Genomic DNA, 11,258 nt, shown 5'->3' on the forward strand with positions numbered 1-11,258 from the left:
CTGCCATCTTAGTGCAGGAACTCCCCACCCCACCCCCCCGCCCCAGAGCCGCCATCTTGGTGAACTGGTGAGCGGCTATCATTGGGCAGGGACCCCCCCCCCCCCCCCCCACCAAGCCACCATCTTAGTGCAATGGAGAGCGGCCATCTTAGTGCAGGATCCCCCAAGCCACCATCTTAGTGCAATGGAGAGCGGCCATCTTAGTGCAGGATCCCCCAAGCCACCATCTTAGTGCAATGGAAAGTGGCCATCTTTGTGCAGGGCCCCCCGAGCCACCATCTTAATGCAATGGAGAGTGGTCATCTTAGTACAGGACCCCCCGAGCCACCATCTTAGTGCAATGGAGAGCGGCCATCTTAGTGCAGGATCCCCCAAGCCACCATCTTAGTGCAATGGAAAGTGGCCATCTTTGTGCAGGGCCCCCCGAGCCACCATCTTAGTGCAATGGAGAGCGGCCATCTTAGTACAGGATCCCCCAAGCCACCATCTTAGTGCAATGGAAAGTGGCCATCTTTGTGCAGGGCCCCCCCGAGCCACCATCTTAGTGCAATGGAGAGCGGCCATCTTAGTACAGGATCCCCCAAGCCACCATCTTAGTGCAATGGAAAGTGGCCATCTTTGTGCAGGGCCCCCCGAGCCACCATCTTCGTGCAATGGAGAGCGGCCATCTTAGTGCAGGACTCCCAGAGGCACCAAAGAAATATAGAAACATCGAAAATAGGTGCAGGAGTAGCCTTTCCTGCTTTCTCTCCATACCCCTTGATCCCTTTAGCTGTAAGGGCCACATCTAACTCCTTTTTGAATATATTTAGTGAACAGGCATCAACAACTCTCTGCGGTAGAGAATTCCACAGGTTCACCACTCTCTGAGTGAAGAAGTTTCTCCTCATCTCGGTCCTAAATGGCTTACCCCTTATCCTTAGACTGTGACCCCTGGTTCTGGACTTCCCCAACATCGGGAACATCCTTCCTGCATCTAACCTGTCTAAACCCATCAGAATTTTAAACGTTTCAATGAGATCCCCTCTCATTCTTCTAAACTCCAGTGAATACAAGCCCAGTTGATCCAGTCTCTCCTCATATGTCAGTCCCGCCATCCCGGGAATCAGTCTGGTGAACCTTCGCTGCACTCCCTCAATAGCAAGAACGTCCTTCCTCAGATTAGCAGACCAAAACTGAACACAATATTCCAGGTGTGGCCTCACCAAGGCCCTGTACAACTGTAGTAAGACCTACCTGCTCCTATACTCAAATCCTCTCGCTATGAAGGCCAACGTACCATTTGCCTTCTTCACCGCCTGCTGTATCTGCATGCCAACTTTCAATGACTGATGTACCATGACACCCAGGTCTCGTTGCACCTCCCCTTTTCCTAATCTGTCACCATTCAGATAATATTCTGCCTTCGTGTTTTTGCCACCAAAATGGATAACCTCACATTTATCCACATTATACTGCATCTGCCATGCATTTGCCCACTCACCTAACCTGTCCAAGTCACCCTGCAGCCTCATAGCATCCTCCTCATAGCTCACACCGCCACCCAGCTTAGTGTCATCTGCAAACTTGGAGATATTACACTCAATTCCCTCGTCTAAATCATTAATGTATATTGTAAAGAGCTGGGGTCCCAGCACTGAGCCCTGCGGCACTCCACTAGTCACTGCCTGCCATTCTGAAGAGGACATGTTTATCCCGACTCTCTGCTTCCTGTCTGCCAACCAGTTCTCTATCCACGTCAGTACATTACCCCCAATACCATGAGCTTTGATTTTGCACACCAATCTCTTGTGTGGGACCTTGTCAAAAGCCTTTTGAAAATCCAGATACACCACATCCACTGGTTCTCCCTTGTCCACTCTACTAGTTACATCCTCAAAAAATTTTAGAAGATTTGTCAAGCAAGATTTCCCTTTCATAAATCCATGCTGACTTGGACCGATCCTGTCACTGCTTTCCAAATGCGCTGCTATTTCATCTTTAATAATTGATTCCAACATTTTCCCCACTACTGATGTCAGGCTAACTGGTCTATAATTACCCACCTTCTCTCTCCCTCCCTTTTTTAAAAAGTGGTGTTACATTAGCTACCCTCCAGTCCATAGGAACTGATCCAGAGTCGATAGACTGTTGGAAAATGGCCACCAATGCATCCACTATTTCTAGGGCCACTTCCTTAAGTACTCTGGGATGCAGACTATCAGGCCCCGGGGATTTATCGGCCTTCAATCCCATCAATTTCCCAAACACAATTTCCCCCCTAAGAAGGATTTCCTTCAGTTCCTCCTTCCCACCAGATCCTCGGTGCCCTAGTATTTCCAGAATATATCTTAGTGCCTGGAGTTCCCCCCCCAGCCTCCACTTCTCTCTCCCCCCGGACCCGTGTCAGAGCTCACGGCTGTGAGGGAGTCGAGGGGTGAAGGTTGCACTGGCGTGGGTTGAGTTAGAGCTCTCCTGGCCGGTCTCCCACCTAGCGCGCTCCGTAACCATCAACACATCCCAAACTCGGCCGGCCCCGTGTCCTAACTCGCACCGAGTCCCACTCACCCATCACCCGCTGTGCTCACTGCCCCGTGTCCTAACTCACACCGAGTCCCACTCACCCATCACCCCCTGTGCTCACTGCCCCGTGTCCTAACTCACACCCAGTCCCGCTCACCCATCACCCGCTGTGCTCACTGCCCCGTGTCCTAACTCGCACCAAGTCCCACTCACCCATCACCCCCTGTGCTCACTGCCCCCGTGTCCTAACTCACACCAAGTCCTGCTCACCCATCACCCGCTGTGCTCACTGCCCCGTGTCCTAACTCGCACCGAGTCCCACTCACCCATCACCCACTGTGCTCACTGCCCCGTGTCCTAACTCGCACCGAGTCCCGCTCACCCATCACCCCCTGTGCTCACTGCCCCGTGTCCTAACTCGCACCGAGTCCCGCTCACCCATCACCCCCTGTGCTCACTGCCCCGTGTCCTAACTCGCACCGAGTCCCGCTCACCCATCACCCGCTGTACTCACTGCCCCCGTGTCCTAACTCGCACCGAGTCCCACTCACCCATCGCCCCCTGTGCTCACTGCCCCGTGTCCTAACTCGCACCGAGTCCCACTCACCCATCGCCCCCTGTGCTCACTGCCCCGTGTCCTAACTCGCACCGAGTCCCGCTCACCCATCGCCCCCTGTGCTCACTGCCCCGTGTCCTAACTCGCACCGAGTCCCGCTCACCCATCGCCCCCTGTGCTCACTGCCCCGTGTCCTAACTCGCACCGAGTCCCGCTCACCCATCGCCCCCTGTGCTCACTGCCCCCGTGTCCTAACTCGCACCGAGTCCCACTCACCCATCGCCCCCTGTGCTCACTGCCCCGTGTCCTAACTCCCACCGAGTCCCACTCACCCATCGCCCCCTGTGCTCGCTGACCTACATTGGCTCCCGGACTGGCAACACCTCAATTTTAAAATTCTCATCCTTGTTTACGAATCCCTTCTCGCCCCTCCCTATCTCTGTAACCTCCTCCAGCCCCTACACCCCTCCCTATCTCTGTAACCTCCTCCAGCCCCTACACCCCTCCCTATCTCTGTATCCTCCTCCAGTGCCTACACCCCTCCCTATCTCCGTAACGTCCCCCAGCCCCTACACCCCTCCTTATCTCTGTAACATCCTCCAACCCCTACACCCCTCCCTATCTCTGTAACCTCCTCCAGCCCCTACACCCCTCCCTATCTCTGTAACCTCCTCCAGCCCCTACACCGCTCCCTATCTCTGTAACCTCCTCCAGCCCCTACACCCCTCCCTATCTCTGTATCCTCCTCCAGTCCCTACACCCCTCCCTATCTCTGTAATCACCCCCAGCCCCTACACCCCTCCCTATCTCTGTAACTTCCCCAGCCTCTACACCCCTCCCTATCTCTGTAACCTCCTCCAGCCCCTACACCCCTCCCTATCTCTGTAACCTCCTCCAGCCCCTACACCGCTCCCTATCTCTGTAACCTCCTCCAGCCCCTACACCCCTCCCTATCTCTGTATCCTCCTCCAGCCCCTACACCCCTCCCTATCTCTGTAACCTCCTCCAGCCCTACAAAAAAGAAAGACTTGCATTTATAAAGCACCTTTCACCACCACCGGACGTCCCAAAGCGCGTCAGAGCCAATAAAGTACTTTTGGAGTGTGGTCACTGTTGTGTTGTGGGAAACGTGGCAGCCAATTTGCACACAGCAAGCTCCCACACACAGCGATGTGATAATGACCCGGATCATCTGTTTTTGTTATGTGGGGAGAACTCCCCCTGCTCTTCTTCCAAATAGTGGCCGTGGGATCTTTTACATCCACCTGAGAGGGCAGACGGGGCCTCGGTTTAATATCTCATCCGAAAGACGGCACCTCCGACAGTGCGGCACTCCCTCAGTACTGCCCCTCCGACAGTGCGGCGCTCCCTCAGTACTGCCCCTCCGACAGTGCGGCGCTCCCTCAGTACAGCCCCTCCGACAGCGCGGCGCTCCCTCAGTACCGCCCCTCCGACAGTGCGGCGCTCCCTCAGTACCGCCCCTCCGACAGTGCGGTGCTTCCTCAGTACCGCCCCTCCGACAGTACAGCACTCCCTCAGTACCGCCCCTCCGACAGTGCGGTGCTCCCTCAGTACCGCCCCTCCGACAGTACAGCGCTCCCTCAGTACTGCCCCTCCGACAGTGCGGCGCTCCCTCAGTACTGCCCCTCCGACAGTGCGGCGCTCCCTCAGTCCTGCCCCTCCGACAGTGCGGCGCTCCCTCAGTACTGCCCCTCCGACAGTGCGGCGCTCCCTCAGTACCGCCCCTCCGACAGTGCGGCGCTCCCTCAGTACCGCCCCTCCGACAGTACAGCGCTCCCTCAGTACCGCCCCTCCGACAGTGCGGCGCTCCCTCAGTACCGCCCCTCCGACAGTGCGGCGCTCCCTCAGTACCGCCCCTCCGACAGTGCGGCACTCCCTCAGTACCGCCCCTCCGACAGTGCGGCGCTCCCTCAGTACCGCCCCTCCGACAGTACAGCGCTCCCTCAGTACCGCCCCTCCGACAGTGCGGCGCTCCCTCAGTACTGCCCCTCCGACAGTGCGGCGCTCCCTCAGTACTGCCCCTCCGACAGTGCGGCGCTCCCTCAGTACTGCACTGGGAGCGTCTGCTCAAGTCTCTGGAGTGGAGCTTGAACCTACAACTTCCTGACATAGAGGCGAGAGGCTGCCCACTGAGCCACGGCTGATTCTCCAAAGTAAATGTAATCTGAAAAGGAATCGGCAGAAATGCCCCTCTGTTTTCTCCGATGGAATCACTGAAAGTGGATGGCGTGTGTTTGATATTGTTAATTATTCCATGTGAAGCCAAATCAGCCTTGACTGTCTATTATTCCAACTGTGACACATTTCATCTCTGTCCCTGAGAGATTAAATTCAGTAAATGCCACCGTGTGTTTTTTTTATCTGTTAATAAAAGGATGAACAGGCTGGGTCTTTTTTCTCTTGATAAAAGAAGGCTCTGGGGTGAGCTAATAGAGGTGTTTAAAATGCTGAAAGGTTTTGATCGAGTGGATACAGGGAGAATGTTCCCACTTGTGGGCAAGAGCATAACTAGAGGCCATCAATATAAGATCGTCAGCAAGAAACCCAATGGGGAATTCAGGAGAAACTTCTTCACCCAGAGAGGGGTGAGAATGTGGAACTCGCTGCCACAGGGAGGGGTCGAGGCGAATAGTATCGAGGCATTTAAGGGGAGGCTGGACAAGTATATGGGGGAGGAGGGAATAGAGGGTTACGCTGATAGAGTTAGATGGGGAAAGACGGGAGGGGGCTCGAGTGGGGCATAAACACCGGCCTGGACTGGTTGGGCCGAACGGCCTGCTTCTGGGCCGTATATCCTGTGTACTCTAGAACTAGGGGCCACAGTTTCGGAATAAGGGGCCGCCCATTTAAGACTGAGAAGAGGAGGAATTTCTTCTCTCAGAGGGTCGGGAATCTTTGGAATTCTCTGCCCCAGAGAGCTGTGGAGGCTGGGTCATTGAATATATTTAAGGTGGAGAGAGACGGATGTTTGAGCAGAAGAACATAAGAACATAAGAACATAAGAATTAGGAACAGGAGTAGGCCATCTAGCCCCTCGAGCCTGCTCCGCCATTCAACAAGATCGTGGCTGATCTGGCCGTGGACTCAGACCCACTTACCCGCCCGCTCCCCACAACCCTTAATTCCCTTACTGGTTAAAAATCTATCTATCTGTGACTTGAATACATTCAATGAGCTAGCCTCAACTGCTTCCTTGGGCAGAGAATTCCACAGATTCACAACCCTCTGGGAGAAGAAATTCCTTCTCAACTCGGTTTTAAATTGGCTCCTCCGTATTTTGAGGCTGTGTTCTAGTCTCCCCGACCAGTGGAAACAACCTCTCTGCCTCTGTCTTGTCTATCCCTTTCATTATTTTAAATGTTTCGATAAGATCACCCCTTATCCTTCTGAACTCCAACGAGTAAAGACCCAGTCTACTCAATCTATCATCATAAGGTAACCCCCTCGTCTCCGGAATCAGCCGAGTGAATCGTCTCTGTACCCGCTCCAAAGCTAGTATATCCTTCCTTAAGTAAGGTGATCAAAACTGCACGCAGTACTCCAGGTGCGGCCTCACCAATACCCTATACAGTTGCAGCAGGACCTCTCTGCTTTTGTACTCCATCCCTCTCGCAATGAAGGCCAACATTCCATTCACCTTCCTGATTACCTGCTGCACCTGCAAACTAACTTTTTGGGTTAAGAAGGCAGTTTTGGTTTCCATATTTACGAAAGGATATACTTGCTTTGGAGGCAGTTCAGAGAAGGCTCACTTGGTTGATTCCGGGTATGAGGGGGTTGACTTATGAGGAGCGGTTGAGGAGGTTGGGCCTCTACTCATTGGACTTCAGAAGAATGAGAGGTGATCTTATCGAAACGTATCTGATTATGAGGGGGCTCGACAAGGTGGATGCAGAGAGGATGTTTCCACTGATGGGGGAGACTAGAACTAGGGGGCATGGTCTTAGAATAAGGGGCCGCCCATTTAAAACTGAGATGAGGAGGAATTTCTTCTCTCAGAGGGTTGTAAATCTGCGGAATTCTCTGCCCCAGAGAGCTGTGGAGGCTGGGACATTGAATATATTTAAGGCGGAGATAGACAGATTTTTGAGCGATAAGGGAGTAAAGGGTTATGGGGAACGGGCGGGGAAGTGGAGCTGAGTCCATGATCGGATCAGCTGTGATCTTATTGAATGGCGGAGCAGGCTCGAGGGGCCGAATGGCCGACTCCTGCTCCTATTTCTGATGTTCTTACGTATTATTCTGCCATTCGCAGTTGGAGAAACTGGGAAATGTCAAATGCTGTCTCCGTCAGACGAAGCCAACATGGCTTTCCGCGACAGTCCCACGCCAAGTGGTGGACGCAGGGGCAGACGACGTTGTTTAGCAGGGGAAACCAAAGGATGGCCAACTCGTCAGCTCACTGTGCGCTTGACAAACTCATTTTTGATCTTTACTCGATCTGTGAAGATGGAACAATGAAGCACTTTTTTTTTTGGATTGCGGCCACTGTTGTAAATGGGGGAAACGCGGCAGCTCAATTTGCGCACAGCAAGCTCCCACAAACAGCAATTTGATGAGGACCCAGATCATCTGATTTTTGATCTTGGTTGAGGGATGAATAAGAAATAGGAGCAGGAGTCGGCCATTCGGCCCCTCGAGCCTGCTCCACCCATTCAATAAGATCATGGCAGATCCGATCATGGACTCAGGTCCACCTGATCTTGGGGAGGGCATCAAACAGGAAATTAGGAGTGCATGCAATAAAGGTGCAGCAGTTATCATGGGTGACTTTAATATGCACATAGATTGGGCTAACCAAACTGGAAGCAATACGGTGGAGGAGGATTTCCTGGAGTGCATATGGGATGGTTTTCTAGACCAATATGTCGAGGAACCAACTTGGGGGGAGGCCATCTTAGACTGGGTGTTGTGTAATGAGAGAGGATTAATTAGCAATCTCGTTGTGCGAGGCCCCTTGGGGAAGAGTGACCATAATATGGTGGAATTCTGCATTAGGATGGAGAATGAAACAGTTAATTCAGAGACCATGGTCCAGAACTTAAAGAAGGGTAACTTTGAAGGTATGAGCCATGAATTGGCTCGGATAGATTGGCGAATGATACTTAAGGGGTTGACAGTGGATGGGCAATGGCAGACATTTAGAGACCGCATGGATGAATTACAACAATTGTACATCCCTGTCTGGCGTAAAAATAAAAAAAGGGGAGATGGCTCAACCGTGGCTATCTAGGGAAATCAGGGATAGTATTAAAGCCAAGGAAGTGGCATACATATTGGCCAGAAATAGCAGCAAACCCGGGGACTGGGAGAAATTTAGAACTCAGCAGAGGAGGACAAAGGGTTTGATTAGGGCAGGGAAAATGGAGTATGAGAAGAAGCTTGCAGGGAACATTAAGATGGACTTCAAAAGCTTCTATAGATATATAAAGAGAAAAAGGTTAGTAAAGACAAACGTAGGTCCCCTGCAGTCAGAATCAGGGGAAGTCATAACGGGGAACAAAGAAATGGCAGACCATTTGAACAAGTACTTTGGTTCGGTATTCACTAAGGAGGACACAAACAACCTTCCGAATATTAAAAGGGGTCAGAGGATCTAGTAAGAAGGAGGAACTGAGGGAAATCCTTATTAGGCAGGAAATTGTGTTGGGGAAATTAATGGGATTGAAGGCCGATAAATCCCCAGGGCCTGATGGACTGCATCCCAGAGTACTTAAGGAGGTGGCCTTGGAAATAGCGGATGCATTGACAGTCATTTTCCAACATTCCATTGACTCTGGATCAGTTCCTATGGAGTGGAGGGTAGCCAATGTAACCCCACTTTTTAAAAAAGGAGGGAGAGAGAAAACAGGGAATTATAGACTGGTCAGCCTGACATCGGTCGTGGGTAAAATGATGGAATCAATTATTAAGGATGTCATAGCAGTGCATTTGGAAAGAGGTGACATGATAGGTCCAAGTCAGCATGGATTTGTGAAAGGGAAATCATGCTTGACAAATCTTCTGGAATTTTTTGAGGATGTTTCCAGTGGAGTGGACAAGGGAGAACCAGTTGATGTGGTGTATTTGGACTTTCAGAAGGCTTTCGACAAGGTCCCACACAAGAGATTAATGTGCAAAGTTAAAGCACATGGGATTGGGGGTAGTGTGCTGACGTGGATTGAGAACTGGTTGGCAGACAGGAAGCAAAGAGTAGGAGTAAATGGGTACTTTTCAGAATGGCAGTGACTAGTGGGGTACCGCAAGGTTCTGTGCTGGGGCCCCAGCTGTTTACACTGTACATTAATGATTTAGACGAGGGGATTAAATGTAGTATCTCCAAATTTGCGGATGACACTAAGTTGGGTGGCAGTGTGAGCTGCGAGGAGGATGCTATGAGGCTGCAGAGTGACTTGGATAGGTTAGGTGAGTGGGCAAATGCATGGCAGATGAAGTATAATGTGGATAAATGTGAGGTTATCCACTTTGGTGGTAAAAACAGCGAGACAGACTATTATCTGAATGGTGACAGATTAGGAAAAGGGGAGGTGCAATGAGACCTGGGTGTCATGGTACATCAGTCATTGAAGATTGGCATGCAGGTACAGCAGGCGGTTAAGAAAGCAAATGGTATGTTGGCCTTCATAGCGAGGGGATTTGAGTACAGGGCCAGGGAGGTGTTACTACAGTTGTACAGGGTCTTGGTAAGGCCACACCTGGAATATTGTGTACAGTTTTGGTCTCCTAACTTGAGGAAGGACATTCTTGCTATTGAGGGAGTGCAGCGAAGGTTCACCAGGCTGATTCCCGGGATGGCGGGACTGACATATCGAGAAAGACTGGATCAACTGGGCTTGTATTCACTGGAGTTCAGAAGAATGAGACGGGACCTCATAGAAACGTTTAAAATTCTGACGGGTTTAGACAGGTTAGATGCAGGAAAAATGTTCCCAATGTTGGGGAAGTCCAGAACCAGGGGACACAGTCTAAGGATAAGGGGTAAGCCATTTAGGACCAAGATGAGGAGGAATTTCTTCACCCAGAGAGTGGTGAACCTGTGGAATTCTCTACCACAGAAAGTTGTTGAGACCAATTCACTAAATATATTCAAAAAGGAGTTAGATGTAGTCCTTACTACTCGGGGGATCAAGGGGTATGGCGAGAAAGCAGGAATGGGGTACTGAAGTTGCATGTTCAGCCATGAACTCATTGAATGGCGGTGCAGGCACGAAGGGCCGAATGGCCTACTCCTGCACCTATTTTCTATGTTTCTATGTTTCCCCGCCCGCTCCCCATAACCCTTCACTCCCTTATCGCTCAAAAATCTCTCTATCTCCACCTTAAATATATTCAATGACCCAGCCTCCACAGCTCTCTGGGGCAGAGAATTCCACAGATTTACAACCCTCCGAGAGAAGAAATTCCTCCGCATCTCAGTTTTAAATGGGCGGCCCCTTATTCTGAGACCGTGCCCCCTAGTTCTAGTCTCCCCCAAGCAAAACACTGAGGCTGCTGGAAATCTGAAAACATAACTGTTAAAACCATGCAGCTCAGTGGTGTTTAAAAAAAAAAGATGCACCTTTACCAAGATGGCGGCCGCAGCGCACTGATCGCTGGGCTTGGCAGGTGGCAGACCCTTTCCCAAGATGGCTGCCACGACACGTGTCCGTGTGTCCCAAGCGCGTCCATTACCAAGATGGCCGCACTGCTGTCCTCGCTTAGTTCATAAAAACAGCCACTGCTGGGCAGACCCAGCGGTCCAGGCGGCCTGGATGGAGGGAGGGGGAACAGGGGCAGCGTGCGAGGTGGAGCAGGGGGGGTGGGAAGTGGAGCAGGAGGCGGGAAGTGTGGTTATACCCCGTGTGTGTGCGCCTCTCACTTCTTCACCAACATGGCTGCCGGCTGAAGCTCGGGCTGGGGGGGTGGAGCTGGGTGGGCGGGGCTGGAGGACCAGTGAGAGAGAGAGAGGGGCGGGGCTGGAGGACCAGGGAGAGAGAGAGGCGGGGCTGGAGGATCAGGGAGAGAGGGGGGCGGGGCTGGAGGACCATGGAGGGAGAGGGGCGGGACTGGAGGACCAGGGAGAGAGAGGGGCGGGGCTGGAGGACCAGGGAGAGAGAGAGAGGGGCGGGGCTGGAGGACCAGGGAGAGAGAGGGGCGGGGCTGGAGGACCAGGGAGAGAGAGGGGCGGGGCTGGAGGACC

The sequence above is a fragment of the Pristiophorus japonicus genome, chromosome 31, assembly GCF_044704955.1.
Source record: "Pristiophorus japonicus isolate sPriJap1 chromosome 31, sPriJap1.hap1, whole genome shotgun sequence".
NCBI lineage: Eukaryota > Metazoa > Chordata > Chondrichthyes > Pristiophoridae > Pristiophorus > Pristiophorus japonicus.